We start from the raw sequence: 19,115 nt of genomic DNA, 5'->3' as shown, positions 1-19,115 counted from the left end.
GACTGCATGACACTGTGGTTTTGTAGACATTCCCAGGAGCGGCACCCATAGACCTTTGGTCTTGGACTCCTGGAGCAATGGATGCTAGGCTTTAGGTGCTCCTGGAAATTGTTCCCCACTCACCGTTAATTTGATTAGCGACTTTTTCCCAAAAATAAAGAAAGGATTTAGAAGAAATAGCAAATCCGGCATTTAAAAGTTCTGGTTACCTAAGGTGGTGCCACTACAGTGAGTAATTATCTTATTTTATCTTTTTATCTTTTTGGTACTGAGGATCAGACTCAGGTCCTTGTGCTTGTGAAGCAGGTGGCGGAACCACTGAGCTAAATCCCCAGCCCTATAGTGGGTAATTTATTGTAATTTTTAAAAAGTATTTTAAACTGTGTTCAAAGATGATAAATTAATGACTAAAACAAGAAAAACCTAGCATGTACACACACCCAAGTTTTCAAAAATTATCTACATTGTTAAACATCTCCTTTAAGTTTTTCTCTGTACTTAAGTCCTAATGATTGAAGGGCAGATTCCACACTGCTGGTCTTGGACCTGACAATGTGGTTGTAGCTCTCGAGATCTTACTTTTCTGTCCCTACTGAACCTGACTTCCCTTGCCCCTCGTCCCTTTCTCCTGCCCTGCCTAGGGCTAGGGGAGTTATGGGTGTGTAATTCCAGGAGCTCCACAGAAGCCATCCAGGAGTAGCTGCTGGAGGATTGGTGTGGTTAGGCCCAGGCAAAGTACCTGCAAGAGGAGGAAGATGAGCTGTTGCCTAAATCTGGCTTAGGGTAGAGGTGGAGTAGGCAGGAAAGGCAGGCCCCTCCACACCTTTGATTCTGCCCATTCTCTGGCCAGCTGCTTTAATCTCAATAACCAGCTGCGATGAGGCTGGGGAGTGGGACCCCCACTGTCTCTCTCTTTGTTGCTGTCTCTGTTTCTTCTCTCTCTCTCCTCTCCAAACAGTGTCCTCTTTCTGCCCAATAGTTTTACCCTACCTTCCTCGGCAGTTTTTGATATTTCTGGGACTCTGTCCCTAGGCCCAGTCAGGTACCAGTCTTAGAGTACCAATCAAGTCCTCCACCTCCCCGGCCACCCTGTCATTCCTGGAAAGTGGGCATCTCCCAGCCTGTGAGAGCAACTGGTGTGGTCACTGCCACTCCCTGCCCTCATGTGTTTATACTACCTCAGCCAGCTGGCTTGCACTAGGACCCCACATTTGGCGCTGTCCTCACCTTTGGGATGGCTCCATAGCTGGGATTAGCAGTGGCCAAAGTGGGAACTCCCATAGCTGCCGCTTCAGTCTCACTGAGTGTCCCGGGGCTTCCCTGGCACTTTTTCTTTGCACCTTGGGGTCTGGGTCTTGCTCCCTGGCTCTATCTGCAGTGGACCCCAGTCACCTCTCTTTGAGAAGGTGGCTGAGCTGCTCCTTGGCAGGGATTTGTGACACTGTATTTTGGGCTGTGTTCACTGTGATCCTCTGGACCTTGTACCACAGACTTCAGGAATGGGCTGTGGTTTGGGGTCTGGGATGGCGAGGGCTGAAATAAAGGTGTACTTTCTTCCATTGCGTGGTGTGTGGCTGGCCTGGAAGGGTAGTTTGGACACCTCACTCCCCGGAATGCCCAGGAAAGTTTTCAGATAGAGGTGAACCCTAGAGATGACTTGAGCAGGGGGAGATAAACAGCAACCTACATCCCCTAGAAGCTCCTCTTCTCAGGGGAATTACTCTGAAGGACGAGGCAGGGAAGTGTTGGGGCTTTGGGGCTCCTGGAAAAGGCCAGGGTCTTTGAGGCTCTGGAAGCAGGTGGCTTCATCCCCTTGATCACAGGGAGGAGAGAGGAAGAAAGAAGGGCAGTGCTTGACTGACCATGGCCTATGACTCACAGAAGCTGCAATCTGACACTGAAGGATCATGGCTCAGACAAAGAAGGTGAGGTCCACTGGCTCTGAGCCAGACCTCACTGACACCCCACACTGTACCTGCAATCCTAAGAGCCTGCCCCTGGGGATTAGAGCAGGACAGATCAACCAGAGGTACCGGTGGATGATGAGCTCATAACTCCTCTTTGGCCCAGCTGTTCCAGTCCCAATCATAATGACTTGATCTGATAACTTGCAGTGGAGATCAGTTGTCACAGCTGATCTCCTGCTGAGTGGTGACCAAACATCTGTGCTCCATTCTCAGTCTCCACAGAACAGGGGAGAACTGACCCCTGACTCCTCTCTGCAGCGTAGCCCAGTGGTTCCATTTCTTCAGTCCATGGGATTGCCTCAAGAACAGGCAGGTGACCTGGACCAGGCAGATGACATTCAATGCTGAGATGAAATCAAAGGCTGCATTTCTTCCCTCCCAAGCCTATCACTTTTTTCTTTTCTTTTCTTTTCTTTTTTTTTTTTTTTTTTTTTTTTTTTTTTTTTTTTTTTTTTTTTTGGTGGTGGTGGCACTGAGCTACATTTCCAGATTTTTTTGTTTAGATGGTTTGTGTTTGTTTGTTTGTTTGTTTGTTTGTTTGTTTGTTTTCTAAGATACAGTCTGTCTAAGTCACTAAGTTGCCTGAGCAACTTGTAATCCTCCTGCCTCAGCCTCCTGGAGTGTGGGTTTTACAGGCGTGTGCCACCATACCTGTAATAACTGCTTTCTATTACATACCAACTACTTGGCTAGCAGTTGTCCCTTTTCTCTGAGGTTGCTGAGAGGTCGGAACACTGAACATTCTTGCCACTCCAGAGACAGAGGACAAAATAGGCAGATGCACAGAGACTGAGTCCTGACCGCTGCTGTTGGGTCAGAAGCCTGATCCGGCTGTGTAAGTGAGATGGGCCAGATAGAATTGAGCTTTCTGTTCTTTGCAGCCCAAAGTGTTGTTACACTTCCCTAAAGGATTTTGGAATGCAGTGAGGGTTGGACTGACTTAACAAGGAAGAAAAGATGAGAACCAAGGCTTGGGAGGAAGGAGAGGGTAAGGGGCGAAGGATTATCCGAAGGTGGTTACCAAGCGCTGGCCCTGCCAAGGATCAGCGGACCTTTTCCTGTCAAGACTGTTCTGTTTCTAGGAAACCAAGCAGGGAAAAGGCCAGGACCACGGGAGAGGAAATGCCTACAGCATGGATCCTTGTCAGGACACTGATCCTGGTTCATCAGGGTGCAATCTGCTAAACTCAGGGCAGCACCGTGTCAACATCTTTATGCCACAGGAAGCTTGGGCTTGGGGGCAGACAGTTCTTCCTGATCCTGGAGCTGAGGAGGAAGGAGTCACAGACTGATATGCCTGGGCAGCCTAAGATCCTGCAGGGCAGCCTGATTTAGCATGTCCTGGAGACTCACCCATCCAGGCTAAAGCTGTTTCATTATCAGGGACATTCCATGTCCCCACCCATCTGAGTCTGAGACCTTGGCCCTAGACCCAGAGACAAATATGTTCTCCAAGCACATGACCCACATATTTATTGATTTCGTATTTATTTATTTATGCAGTACTGGGGATTAAACCCAAGGCGTTTGCACTGAGCTATATCCCCAGCCCTCCCGCCATCCCTTCCTTTGTTACTAAGTGACTGAGTTGCCCATGCTGGGCCTGAAATGCGATTCTCCTGCCTCAGCCTCCCAGAGTGCAGGAGTTACTGGCATGTGCCACCATACCCAGCTCTCTCATGACCCATTTTTGGATGGTAAAACTGAGGTTTGCAGTAGATAAATTATTTATCAAAGGCTATATGTTTGGCACATGTTAGGATAAAGGAGCAAATCCAGGAGTCTTGGTGTCTTCTACCAAGAGCACAATAGAAACTTCAAATCAATGTCTGTGCAATTAGGTTATTGAAAGGTTTGATTAGACGGGATGTGAACATGAACACATTTTACATTTCTCCGGTCATTGTTGTCCAAGGTCCAGTGAAAATGAAAACTCCAACCTCCTACCTGCTTAAAATGCCCACTCCTTCCCATGCCCACTATGTACCCAAGTAGGAGGGTTGTGCCTGCTTCTCCATCTCCCCCCCCCACTCTGGCTTCCTCTTCAGGAGGACATGAGGGGCATCATCAGACCCTGACCCCTGAAGGAAGGGATATAGTGTGCCTTAACTGGTCACCTGTGGAGGGGAAAATTCCCTGTTCTGGCTTTGGCTCTGCTGCAGCTACTTCTGAGGGGACAACTGGGTTCCCATGAAACTATAAGCTCCAAGTTCATGTCCCTCACCTGCATGATTCCCCCCAAGTCCCCCAACATCATTTTACATAAGTGGCCTTAGGGACTGGTTGCGCAGTCCCTGTAGATACCAAACCTTGAAAGCACCCAAGTCCCTTATGTAAAATTGCATGGCATTTGCATAGATGCCATTCACATTCCCCTGTAGCCTTTAAATCATCTGTAGATTACTTATAATACCAATATAATGTCAATCCTATGCAAATGGTTATTATACTGCATTGTTTAGAAAATAATGACAAGGAAAAAAATCTATGTGTTCAGTACAGATGCAGATTCCCCACCCCACCTTTTGTGATACTGGGGATCGAACTCAAGAGTACTGGCACTTAACTACATCTCCAACTTTTTACATTTTTTTCATTTTGAGAGAAAGTCTCATTACATTGCTAAATTGTCCTGGCTGGACTAGAACTTGTGATCTTCCTGCCTTAGCCTCTCAGAGTGCTGAGATTATAGACATGCACCACCACACCCAGGTATCCCATGTATTTTCAATGTACAGTTGATTGAATCCATGGGTGCAGAACCTGTAGATAGAGTAATGTGTTCTTTTTTATTATTATTCATGAAGTTTATTGGTAGATTTTAGGTATATAATATGATGATATTCATCACTGGGATTTTTTTTTTTTTGTACCTGGGATCGAACTCAGGACCTTGTGCTTGTGAGGCAGGCAGTAGAATCACTGAGCTATATCCCCGGCCATCACTGGGAATTTGTACCTTTACATGACATCTCTTAATTGTTATTATTTTCCCCATTCCCCTGCCCTCCCTTCAACCCCTCCATGCCTCCCTATTCACAAAGACTTTGTTTCCATTATGTGTTCTTTTTCTTAAAGAACATCTTCCAAGTACCAGGGATTTAGCTCAGTGGTGCCATGCCTGCCTGGTAAGTACAAAGTCTTGAGTTCAATTCCTGGCACACACACACACACAAAAAATGCTCAAAAATGAACACATTTCTGCTGGGCCTAACAGCACATGCCTATAATCCCAGCTACTTGGGAGGCTGATCAAGGAGGACTGCAAATTTGAGGCCAGTCTGGGTGACTGATCCCCTTTCAAAAAATAAATAAATAAATAAATAAATAAAATAATAATAATACATGGAAATCTAACTCAACATTCCTGGGTTAAATTTCCAGTACTGGGGAGTGGGGAGAGCCCAGAATGGTAGCACATGCCTGTAATCTCAGGAGTCAGGAGGCTGAGACAGGAGTAGTATCATGAGTTCAATGTCAGCCCAGGCTACATAGTGAGTTCAAGGCCAACCTGAACTGTATGGTAAGACCCTGTCTCAAAAAAAAATAACAAAACAAAGGCTGGGGATATGGCTCAGTAGTTCTGCCGCCTGCCTCACAAGCACAAGGGCCTGAGTTCGATCCCCAAGAGACGAGCAAGTTTTGGGTCTCTGGGCAGTCATCCAACTTTAGCTCAGTCTTTAAATGTGGACTGTCTGTACTTCCAAAGTCCTGACATTACATCAGATATTATACGCAATCCAGAGATGACTTAAATTATACAGAGGAGCGTGTGCGTAGGTTACATACAAATACTACATTACACAATTTGGTGTCCACGAGGGGATCTTGGAACAGACCAGGGCTACCAGGGAATAAATGTGTACACTTCAAGAATGAGTTAGCCAACCAAAATAGGTTGTCACACACCATTTAAAAATGTCAAAAATTAACTTTTATTTCATATGACAAAAAAAAACTCACAATCTTTTCAACTTAACCAAGCTTTGGTCCATTTGATTAGAATGCACTTGTAAATGGGAGTTCAATAAAAAGCTCTCCTTTCTACACCACCTCCTCACCCCAACAGCCAAGCCAAGCAAATAAATGTCCACCCACTCTCTGGCCTTGGCTCACTGCCATTCTCTTTATCATTAACCCACAACCATCTTCTACGCCTGGCCCAGGGCATCTACTCCCGAGCCATATGTCTTCACCAGAACATACCATCAACAAACCCATCAACAAACTCCTTTGGTGCCACATGGGTTCTCATGCATGGCACTGGAAGGTCCTCTACCTCAGTCCTCAGAGTCCCCTTCCCTGGAGCTCAGCTTTTATTCCTGTGTGGATGGGCACCCAGAGTTTCTCCCACACTCTGCCAGGGTGGAGGCTATGGGGTCGCTATTCTCAGTGGAAATAGGACTTGCATAGATGGCATTGAGTGTTCACAGCCAAAGAGGTTCCAGACAAACTTTACCAGCAACTGAAATGGGGACAAGGAGGGATCAGTACTGAAGACTTGATCCTCAACATTGCCACCAAGAAATGGGGCCTTCCTGGTCCAGACCTGCCCTTCATCTTGGTGCCCTGATGCTCAGGTATAGGCAGCAGCCATGCACACTGCAGTAGGTGGGCTGGATAACCTCTGGTTGCCCAAAACTTGGGGCTATTCCTAGAAACTTGTGCTCTTGGCATCAGTTCCAGTTGAGGATTCAATGATACAGCTTTACAAGATATGCCTCCAGAAGCCAGAAGAGGCTCCCCACACCCTTATCTTACTCATTATTGGAGACTGAACCCAGGGCCTTCACACTGAGCAACATCACCAGCCCTTTTCATTTATTCTTTAACTTTTGGAACAGGATATACATTGCTAAACAGTCAAGGCTCAGCTCAAATTTAAGATCCTCCTGCCTCATTCTCCCAGAGTGCTAAGACTAGAAGTATGCTCCACCACACCCTGCTAGCCTGCTTCCTTCTTGGAGAAGGGAGAGATCTGAGCACATCAACATGCCAAAGGGAATGACTCAGAATAGTGAGGGAGAAGCTAGACAGAGTGTCCAGTGGAGACAGATCCAGGCACAGGAGGGGCAATTGCCTTGGCTGGAAGGAGTGGAAGCCCTCAGAAGATGATTACAGTAGGATGACTTGGGCCAGGAAGCAGGTACTTTTCAGACTAGATAGCTACGGGTTCTAGAAGTTTCCTCCTGAGGTTTCTACTTTCTCACAAAAGAGGGTGGTTGAGCTTGTCCTTAAAGAGTGCCAAGGGAGAGGGAGGAGCACTATTTTATTGGGTGCTTACTATGTGCTAGAAACTGTGCTAAGCACTTTTCCTGAGAAAGCTCACTCAGTATTCCCCACAACTTCATGAGTCAGCCACCATTATAACTCCATGGCACAGATGAAAACATGGAGGCTCAGGAAAGCCAGACAACAGTGTGCCTAAGATCACAACAGTTACTCAGTGGGTGCTGGGACGATGATTTTCCTGAGGTCTTAGGTATTCTACATGATTGTTAAAGAGGCAGAAATGAACAGGACCAAGTCCCTTAGGGAATGGATATTTCTTTGCACAGCAAAAGGAAAACCTTTTCCTTTGAGGCAAGGGGAAGAGGAGTGCAGGATGAGTTGGTAAGTTTTAGTAGGAAGAAAGTCGTGAAAGCTGGTGTGCTCAGTGTTAGCAGGTGCCTGCTGCTAGCAACAAGAGTAGGTGGGAAGCCAGGTGAAGGTCTGGGAGGCCTTTGGTGGTGGTGGGAGACCAGAGAGGAGCTCATGGATTAGGAGTCTCTGTGGAATCCCAGATCTTCAGCCTCCTGGGGCCCAGAATCCCTGCATGTGGAGGCCGTGAGGGAAAGGCCACTCTCTAGTGTCAGGCACTCTCAGACTCAAGGACACAGTGTGCAGCAAAGGAGGACACTGAGAAACCAAATGGTGCATGGCCACCAGGAGCTATCCCAGGCTGGGGCTGGGGACATTCCGGAAGGTGGAGATGCGCTAGAGGCCTGGGATCTATCACAGTGCTAAGATCTGCTCAGCTCTTGATGGAGGCCAAGGCTGCTTCTTCTCAACATGGGCCAAAGAGGATGGAGGTCGTGGATGAAGAGGAGGATTTGTCTATTGGGAACATATTCAGGGAAATTTCTAGGCAACTTAAAGAAACCAGCTGCTTGTCCAGGGCTGGGAGTCCTTACATTTGCAGAACCTGTCTCCCAATGCATGGTTTTTATTTTCTCTAAATATAATCCTGTCCCAGGGCAGGAGACAGGAAAGTGGCTCAACCAGGTGAATTGGGGCAAGATAGGGTAGCAGGGGAATTTAGGGTGCTGGGGAGAAAGTGTTCTATTGCCTTAGACACTAACTAGTTTAGGAGGACCTTTCTGTTTTCTTTATGGTGCTGGGGATGGAACCCGGGGCCCTGTGCATGCTAGGCAAGTGCTTACTGCTGGGCTGTACCTCCAGTCCAACGCTAACTATTTTACAACTCACTTCCTGAAAGAAGCCTTCTTTGAATTTATAGGGAATAATTTTGGGGGGTTTCTATTACTCAGGAACAATCTCCCCACCACAGCTGAGAGACCCACACTCATGACACAGCTCATCAACCTCACCAGCAGAGCTATGGTGGGCACAGCCAGCCTGGCAACTGCTATAACTCCTCTCTGCTGGACCCAGGTAATTTGACCAGGGGTGGGTTCCTTCCAAAACTAAGTCAGTGACAACTCTTTTGTGACAAACTTGGAATGATGACACTATGAAACCTGCCCATGTACTTTCTCAGCTATAAATCTTTTAATTAATTAATTAATTAACTTCATGCAGTACTGGAGATTGAACCCAGACCCTTGCTTGCTGAGCAAGCACTCCACCTCTGAGCTACACTTTGACCCATCTCAGACATTAAAAACAGAGAATTTTAAAACACCAGATGCTGTGGCAGTCATTTTCTTCTATGTGAACTTGGGACCAGAAAGTACTAGCAGAAAGAGGGAGAGAGGAATAGGGAACCAAATAGACATACAAAGAAGAGAGATGGAGAAAGCAAGTTTCCTAAGTGTTTACCATGCTCTAGTCCTATCTCTAGCCTGTCCCTAAGGCTGGTTATATCTCTGGCCTGTATTCTTGTAATAAATTCTTTTGTTGTTAAAGTTACCCCTAATGAGGATGTGGGATGCTATGGTTTATATCTGGTGTTCCCACAGGTGACATCTGGTTGGAGGTGGGTCACTGGGGGCATCGCCTGGGCCTATCTATTCCAGGCGCCTACCTCTCTCTCTCTCTGTACTTTCTGCTGCCATGAGCTTTTTCTCCTTTATAAGACCCCTTTGCCATGCTGCCCTGTCTTGGAGCCATCTGACTATAGACTGCAACCTCTGCAAACGGTCCATCAAAATAAACTTCTCTTTCCTTAAATTGTGAGTGTTGGGTGTTTTGTTCTAGCAACAAGAAAGCAACTCACAAAGTGTCTCCAGACTTCCTCTGAAGCTGGTGCGATCTCTGGGACACAGTCGTGCACCACCATGCCTGGCTGCTGTGGGTAGGATCTTTTGCCCAGAATTTGTCTCTCCTCCCAACACCAATCCCTCACATTTCCTTATGAGACCACCCATTCCCATCCTCAGCCAGGTGGATTGGTGGGACAGACTCCATCCCTAATTCCAGACAGACACCATAGTTTACTCAAGCCACCCCATGTAATGGTGCTCTTGGGCACACTGCCTCATTCAGGGATCATTATGTAACCCACATGGACCAAGAAAGAGGGAAGTGAGCAGAGATTTGCCAGGGATTTTGGAAAGAGGAATGCCAACACTCTCTTACAGTATGACAGGGTGGGGGGACTCCTTTTCCCTTGATAGTGAGATGTGAGGACATCAGGTCTGGGACAGTGCCTGGTATAGCAGCAGAGCCAAGAGTAAAGCTAGCTCCTCAGAAGGCAAGAGAAAATGTACAAACACATCAGGCCCTTGGTCCTCTCTGAGGCAACTCTGTCATACTCAAAAGGCTGGGGAAGTAGAGACTAGAGCTATGATAGTTACCTTAGACAAGTATGATTCAGCAACTGGCGCTGGCCTCCTTCCTGCCCTGAACAAAATTTGGATTCCAAGAGGGAGAATATATACATATTGGATAATTTACTATGTCTGTTACACATCCCACCTCTGACGCTTGGGTTGCAAGAGCGACTGTATTGTGAAAATTGGTTTGAGCTGGAATTTTCTGTTGCTTGAACTTGCTCTGTCAGTGTGCTCACTTGGGCTTGGGTTCTGCCCCGTCACATTCTCAGAGTTTTTACTTCTGAGAAAAGTACTTCTCCCTCCTGCATCAACTTCCCTCCCTCCTTTCCAAGGATGCAGAAGTACTTCCAACCAGGGATTCTCAGTAGTGGCTGAACATTAGAATCCACAGGCCCTGTGCTTCGGATCTGGTTGTCCCCAAAGGTCATGTGCTAATGGTTTAGTTCCCAGGTTGGCACTATTGGGAAGTAGAGGAACTCTTAAGGGGTGGGGCCTAGTGGGAGGAAGTCAGGTCTTGAAGGGAATATTGGGACTCCAGTCTCTCTCCCCTCCTCCGTTCTTTCCTCCCTCCCTCTCTGTCTCTCTCCATTTCGGTCACCATGAGGTAAACAGACCTCCCTCTACCATGTGTTCCCACTGTGATGTACTAGGCTGCCACAGTCCCAGACCAACAGGGCTATGTGACTATAGACTGAAAGCTTTGAAACTGTGAACCAAGATAAACTTTTCCTCCAAGACAAATATCTCAGGTGCTTTGTCACAGAGATGGAAAACTGACTAATGCACCAAAGGAAGCTTTAAAAATTACTATTACCTGGGTTCAAGATCCAAACTTTGGGAAGGGACCTGGACATTGCCTTTTCAAATGCCTCTAGGAATTCTAATGTGAGGCCAAAGTAACCATTGCAAGAAGACATGCTCATCTTGAAAGAAACTCATTGGAACTCACCTCCCTCACTCTGGCCCATTTCTTTTCACCCTTCATAGTAAAACTTATCAAAAGAATATTCCACCCTTACTGTTTCCACTTTCCAAACTTTTGTTCAATATTTCTTTTTAAAATAATTCCTCTGGGTGGGGTCATGAAAAAAATAACTCCTCAAGCTTAGAAAAACAAATAAGGTGGATGCAAAAAACTAACAAAAAATTTTATCAGGGTCTACCTCTTTTTGCTTAACCCTAACCTTCTTAGGACTCTCCATAAAATTCAGCCAAGAGAATTTAACTTTTACCCCCTTCAAGGTACTCCCTGCTACTCTTTGCTTTAACAGAAGGACAATGGTCCTTTGATATCCATGGAGGATGGGTTCCAGGATCCATCCAAATACCAAATTTATGAACACTCAAGTCCCTGATACAAATGGTATAGTATTTACATAGAACATCTGCATATTTTCCATGTACTTTATCCTTTCTGTCTCTCTCTCTCTCTCTCTCCCTCTCTCTCTCTCTCTCTCTCTCTCTGACAGAATCTTGCTGTGTAGCTTAGGCTGGCCTTGACCTAGCAGCAATCCTCCTGTCTCAGCCTCTCAAGTGTTGGGATTATAGATGTGCACCACAGTACCCAGTTCCCTTATACTTTAAATTACCTCTAGTTACTTACTTTGCTTAGTGCAATATAAATGCTCTAGAAATAGTTATTTTAAAAAAGCATGTGTAATACATTCACAAAATTCCAGATGAAAAACGTACATTTTTCACACCATAGGTTTTCAATCTTTCTTGGACAACACAAAAAGCAGTGTTTTAAATTTTGTGTTTAATAAGAGGAAGATGAAATCTCAGCTTGACACAGTAACAAGTTTTTAAAAACAAAATCAATGTTGAACTGATGCAGCAGACTTCCTTAAATTCCACCTTGTCCCCCACAGACCACACCCGGTTGTCTCTCTACCCACACTTTTGCCCCCTCTCCAAGCCTCATTAAAATGGCAGTAAATAGATTTTCTTAAATGATGTGGTTGAATAAACATGCCCACAGATTCTTTCCTCTTATTTCCATCAAGAAGCTGAGTCCATTTTCCTTCCCACATGGACCCTGCACTGGTCTGCGACAGGCTGTGACCCATGTAGCATACCAGGCACAAATGACTCTGCCTGCTCCTGGCCCAGGCTTCGAGAAGTCTGTCACAATCCACACTCCGTGTAGTGAATGATAAGAGGCCACATGGAGAAAGGCCCAGGCAGCCCCAGCCATTCCAGATGTGGGCACGAAGTCGTCCTGGCTGCAATTTTATTTTTTTATAACAGTTCTCTTCCTCAAGAAAGGTCTTCCTCACAATGCCCCCTCAAAAACGCATTTATGTGCCAACCCATCTTCCAGCAGGATGTGACGGGCTTCCTGTCAGTGCTCGGTGGAGCGCTGCCAACATTGCAAAATCATCAGCAAATAAACAATCCTTGGTGTTTTCGGCAACTGTAACCAGGGGTGGTTTGTTTTGTAGCATTATATAATAAAAAGGAGAAGATACCATGATAATAAGAATAAGTATATACCCACAAATATCAGAAACAAATAAAAAATCTTAAATACCTTACCACTAATGTCCTCAGAGGAATAAGGAAAATATGGCAACTACGAAACTTGAACAAGATATTATTTTTTAAAATATGCACAGTACAAAAGTAGCTCTTGAAATTAAAAACATGATAGGAAAAATAAAAAGCTCAAGATAAGGATTTAAAGGAAGCTGAGACAATTTATTAGACAGCTAAACAAAAGGCAACATGGTGAAAACAAAAGAGAAAATAAAAAGAATAAGGAATAAAATGGAGAACAGAAAATAGAGAACCAGTTCAGAAGATTCAACGTCTAACTCACAGGAGTTCACAAATGAGACAATATAAAGAAGAGAAGGAAATAATCAGTGAAATAAATCAAGACTTTTTTTCAAAAGACAAGGTCTTGCTATGTCGTTCAGGCTGTCCTTGAACTCACTACGTAGCATACGCTGACCACAAACTCACAGTGATCCTCCTGCCTCAGCTTCGTCCATGGTAGAATTGCAAGCATGGGCCCGATGGGAACATGGGTTTCAAGATTGAAAGAGCCAGCTAAAAGCACTGCAGAGTTAATAAAAATAGACCACACCATGACATGTCACTGTGAAATATAGAAGCTGGGGCTAAAGAGAGGATTCTGAGAGCTTCCAGGGGAGGATAAGAGAATGATGAGTTTTAAATGGTTTTATGTTCCTTTATAGCAACTCTGTTTTCCAAAGTGAAGCAGCACTTTTTCAAACTTCTGAACAAAAATGATTTCCAGACTATTGTTCAAGCAAGGAGTTAATAGGCATTTCCAGATATCTAGAGTCTTAACAATTTCTCCTCCCTCTCAAACCAGATAACAGGCATTTCCAGATCTGCAGAATTTTAATAACTTCTCCTTCACACATACCTCTGAAGGACATACTAATGAAAAAAACAAAAAAAAAAAAACATGGGCTACAGGAAACAGGTACTGTAGCACAGACAGGTAAAAATAGGATGGTAAAGCAAGAGCTCAGGATGACAGCCAGGTAGCAACAATAGATCAGCAGTGCATCCTGGAGATACCTGGGAGAGATGCCTCCCAGAGGAATTTGTTTGTTTGTTTGTTTGTTTGTTTTTGTGGTAGTGGGGCTGAGCTACATAGTGAGTTCCAGGTCAGTTTCACTGTCTCAAAAAAAAATGTATAATTATTATCCAGAGAGACAATGAAAGGCTTTGTAGGGAAGGAAAATAAAATGATACCATGGTATAAAGGTCTGTATGAAAATACTAAGTGCCCATTTGGATACAGTTCGTTTGTTTGCTTGTTTGTTTGTTTGTTTGTTTGTTACAGGAGCTCACTATGTAGTTCAGGCTGGCCTTGACCTCATAGTGATATTCCTGCCTCAGCCTCCCAAGTGCTGGGATTACAGGCGCGCACCATGGCACCTAGCATGTGTATAGTTCTAGTGAAACTATAGGAGAAGGATAGATGAGAAAGTCTTTTAAGTGTAATAGGGATCAGACTAGGAAAAAGAATGTCTTCCACGGAGGGAAGACAATATTTACCTAGAGCTGAAAAATTAATAAGTAATATATGTATATCATTTTGAGATGTGGTAGTAAGTACTAGGATTATCAATTAAATGAGTTAAAATTATTGTCTTTGTTGAGATGGAAAAGGTGAAATGGAGCATGGGTAGCTATTGTTGGTGAGAAATTTGTAGAACTATATCATGTATGGCTTTTTTTTTTTCAGTGTTGGCTTCAAACACAGGGCCTGTACACGCTAGGCAAGAGTGCTACTGCTCAGCTACATCCCCAACCCTGTATCTATAGCTTTGATCAGAATTTTTAAAAATTGTTTATTTTTATTTTATTTGCTTGTTTGTTTGTCTTCGGTACTGGGGATTGAACTCAGGACACTGGGCTTGCCAGGCGGGTGAGGCACCACTGAGCTAAATCTCTGGCCCCAGAATTTTAAAATTTAAAAGAAAAAGAGGGAGAGAAGGGAAGAAAAAAGGAAAGACGGAAGAGAAGGAGGGAGAGAGGGAGGGAGGAAAGGCAGGAGTCAAATCATTCAGGGATTCAAAGCAGGAAAGCACAGGATTTGGTTGACATCTCTAAAGATCAGGTTAATTCCTTTCCTGAGTCAAAGCTCCAGTTAATTCATCTATATTGGGACGGTTTGGATAATATCTCCCATTTGAGTCTTCCACGTTCGTCATGGGCTGTAGGTCAGAATGTACAGTAATCAAAAATTTAAATGCTGTAGTACTTACCTAGCACATATGAAGCTCTGGATTTGATCCCCAGTACAGAAAAAAAAAAAGTTAAATACTCAAAGGCAGTGGTTTTAAAGAACCAACCTAAGAGGGTGAAGGGAGGGCAGGAACAAGGAGAAAAAATGAGAACCAAGACCTGTCATGTAAAGGTACAAGATCCCAATAATGAATGTAATTGTACTGTATACCTAAAATGTACCAGTAAACTCAATAAAAAGAAAAAAATAAAAATAAAGAGCCAGCCTGTTTAATAAATACATATTCTTTAGCTGAACTTCCACAGACATCAGCGGGCTGAACAATTGGCTTTTTATTACAGAACACCCTAATACTCTGATACAAGTAAGAGTTCAGAGAAGCAGTGTCACAGTTTGATTAACACAGAATCACAAATCAATTTTCTTTCCAGTCCTTACTATCTCAGGGAAAAGTATCTGTTGGGTGTTGCTATGTTTTTATCACTGGCTTCAGCACTAGACTGAGGTCCTCTGAAAACAGGATCAGGCTACAGGGAATAGAATCCACCTAGAATTGAATTATACCTACTGTATTCATCTTTCGTGTTACATTCTATTACGAGAAGTGAAATTTACTATCAACTTGAAGCAGGACTTAAAGAAAAACAAATTTTTCCAAACCTTGGGTAGTTCCCCCATCACCCTCCAGCCCACAACTATAATTCCTTGTTCTGGTACAGATAAAATTGGTAACTATGTCCTGTAGACAAAGTTTATGTCATCTTGTTCTCACAAAGTTCACAAGACTCTGTCTTCTTTCAAGGCTAAATTACGAAACTGTCTGCCCTTGTCCTGTTTCTATAAACTCCTTGCTAAGACTCTTCCTCTGGACCTTAGTCCATCGAGCTGGTGGTGTTCACCTAAAATCCTCCTGTTTCCCAGTGGTCTAGCCTGTCTTTTAAATCCTGCAACAGCTTACAACAGTGATATACAAAATTTTCTTTAAAATAGGTTCATTTATATTTATGAAAGAGAAAAGGGAGAAGGAAGTAGCAAGAAATCTAAGGCCATATTTTAGGATGAGAAATCCATAAAATATCACTACATTTTTTCTAGACTCACTGCACCTGGGCATATATATATATGTAATATTGATTTGTATTATAAAAATGATCTACAAATAAAAAATATTTAACATATTCATACTGTATTGCATATGCAAATGTTCTACATGTAAATTCAATATGAAAATTGTTCTTATATATGGTTCATATGCTAAATATAAAATTTGGTCTAGCAATGGATAATAAATAAAAGTGGAGGGTCTAGACAAAGCACATTTATAGACATTGCCCCAAAAAAGATACACAAATGTCCAATAAACTCATGAAAATATGCTGGACATTTCTAATAATTAGGGAAATTCAAATAAAAACCACAATGAAATAACAATGTGTGTTAGAATGGCTGTTGTCAAATAAGCAGAGAATAGCACATGTTGGTAAGGATGTAGATAAACTGGATTGTGGGAATGTAAGATGTGCAACTGCTGTGGGAAATAGTGTGGCAGTTCCTTAACAAATTAAACATAGAATTAGCTCATGATCCAGCAATTCTACTTCAAGGCATAGACCCAAAAGAATTAAAAGCAGGAGATGGAGTAGAATCCATACAGGAAAGGGCATCGATAGGGAGTCCCACTGTTCAATATGCAGACTCTGAGTTCATCATCTGATTTTAAATTCTGTGTCCCACCATCAGCTCTAGTTGGTGTCCCCATTTAGTTTCATTGTAGTTCACTCTCTCTAGAAAATATGTCTCCCATTGTCTGTGAACTTTGGGAAGGATCCGCCTGTTGGTTGTGAGGCAGGGAGCTAACAGGTGTTTCAAACAGGTTAAGTCACTTGCTCAAGGTCAAATGGCAAAAGAACTAATAGATGGATTTGGACAGAGCATGTCTGACCCCAGAGTCCAAGTGTATGACTGGGGCAGGAAGATAACAGGATTTTGAAAGGCTGGATGGTATAAACCTGGGAGTCACCAGCCCACAGGTGTGTTAAGTCACAGGCTAAGAAGAGAATACAAGTGCAGAAGAGAAAAGAAAACAGCCAACTGCACATTTGGGTAATGGGGAGATGTGGAACAAATTAATCAAAGGAGATGCACTCCCCAAGATACAGAACCAGGATGTGCTCGAATCCATACAAAGTAACTAAATTCCATCCCATCCAGAGAACTCTGCCCCCGCTTAAAAAAAACTATGAACTAATGAAATTCCTTTGAAACCTCATAAGAGTGAGATGCCTCCTTCATGTGGGGCTGCTGTTTGTGGAGCAGCCAGATGTGTTTCTTTCCTATAATAAACTTTTATTTTACTTTAGCTGTGAAACTGGCCTGTGTATGACTTCTAAGAATTCACACTAGTGACAGTTGTGAGAGGGGCAGAGGGTGGCGGCCTGGTATGAGAAGAGCCCCTAACTCCATCTCCTTTCACCTGATCACATTCTGTTTCCAGAGTCACAAACACACCACTCTTAGGTGCTCTATCTGCCCAATTCTGAGACTTTGGGGTTCTGAGGTAGTAAGTCACCTACTTCTGGTCTTTTACCTTTGTTCTGCCTGTTAAATCAACTGCTGTCATCAACATACTCATTTTATTGCCCTTGCACATTTACATTTAAATCTGGTATTTGAGGGGGTTTTGGTGGGGCAGTAGTAAAGGGTATGTGTATGTCTGGAACTCTACTCGAAGTCACTCTTCTGCCCACTCCAATCTGGCTTCCGCATCCATCATATCATGAACACTGCTCTGGGCAAGGTCACCAGACCCAGAGTGGTATGATCTGTCATCGTGTGCTAGGCTTGGTTTCTCTGAAATGGGCTGATTTTCTAAGTCATGCTCATCAGTTGGTGGCACAAATTCCAAGATCTCTTCGTTGGCAGAAATAGTCATCATTTCTGTCTTCTTCCTGCTCAGCCTCTCAGCAACACATAACACAATTGCCTGGGTCTTGGCTTCCGTGTAACACCCAGACCTGGCTCTCCTCCACCTCAGTGTTAAAGTTTGGGTTTCAAATGTACCCCAGAGGCCCATGTTTTAGAAGCTTGGTAGGCAAGGAGATGCTACTGGGATGTAGAAGGCTTTAAGAGGCGAGACTTAATGGGAGGTGCCAAGGTCACTGAGGGCTTGCCCTTGAAGGGGCCTGGGACTCCAGCCTCCTCCTCAATTCTTTTGTTGGCCCAATTCCTCCCTGGCCATGAGGTAAACAGTTCTGCTCTGCCATATGCTCCCACCTTGAGGGCCCCAAAGCAGCATGACCAACCCATGGTTTGGCACCTGCAAAACTGAGCCAACATAAACCTTTTCTCCTTAAAGGTTAATCACCTCTAGTATTTTTATAGTAATAGAAAGCTGACTAACATACTCACTGACAAATCTTTGTTGCTTCTGCCTCCACCCAAACATGACTTCCAAATCTCAGAGGACCTCAGGGCACAGTTTCTCCCTCTTCTCTTCTGCACATATATTCTCTGCTTAGCGAGTGCACTTGTGCACTGGTCACTCCTAGGTTCACACCCTCCAGCCCTGACCTCTATCCTCAGATGTTGTTCCTCCACTTGGCTACCTAATGAGCATCTCAAATTTAGCGCTTCCAGATTAGAACCCTCAAATCTGTATTTTTCCCAAAGCCAAACTTCATAAATGCCATCTCTCTTCCTTCACTGCCTTTCACTCCTCCAACAAGCCAAGCTCTTCCAAAGCTCAGGGACTTTGCACTGGCAAAGAGCTCCGATGTAGAGCTCTCCCTCTCTAGGGGGCATCCTCAGATCTGCCTCAGGCCACTCCCTCGACTCCTCAGAGAGCCTTCTTCCCCACTCCCACTTTTCCCGCCCTGGTGCAGCCTTCACATTCATAGCACTCACTGCATCTGAAATTCTAATGCACATACTATTCATTTTCTCTCACGGTTACTTTTTAATCTGCATCAGGCAAAGATTGGATCTTGCCTAGGCCTGTATTAACAACACCTAACACAGACCCTAGCACAATACTGGTTCTCAAAATTAGTTACTAAATGAAATAAAATAATGCATGTGATTTTAAATGAGGAAGCAGGAACTGGTCACGTGCAGGCTTTTATGGCTAAGAAAGCAAATAAAGCAAGAGAGAAGAGGCCCAAATGTATTCATCCCAGCTGGGTCTCAGTTCTGCTCGGGGACCCCAGAAAGGTCCTGTTCCACAGATGTCAGGATGCCCACTCGCCCTGTTCCAGCTCTGCCAACTCCCCTCCCCAACCCGCATCTCTCCAGTTCCAAATTTCAGCCTCTCTGCCCCGCCCTTTCTTGCCTGAATCCAGACGTCATCTTCAGGGCAGCGGTGACCCTCAGAGGCAGGTGGAGTCCGAAGGCAGCAACCAGCTTTGCCCAAATAGGGGGCTG

Source organism: Fukomys damarensis, unplaced genomic scaffold (genome assembly GCF_012274545.1).
Source record: "Fukomys damarensis isolate Sample0158 unplaced genomic scaffold, DMR_v1.0_HiC HiC_scaffold_13, whole genome shotgun sequence".
NCBI lineage: Eukaryota > Metazoa > Chordata > Mammalia > Rodentia > Bathyergidae > Fukomys > Fukomys damarensis.
The sequence above is the reverse complement of the archived record's forward strand: the minus strand, read 5'-3'. Positions refer to the sequence as shown.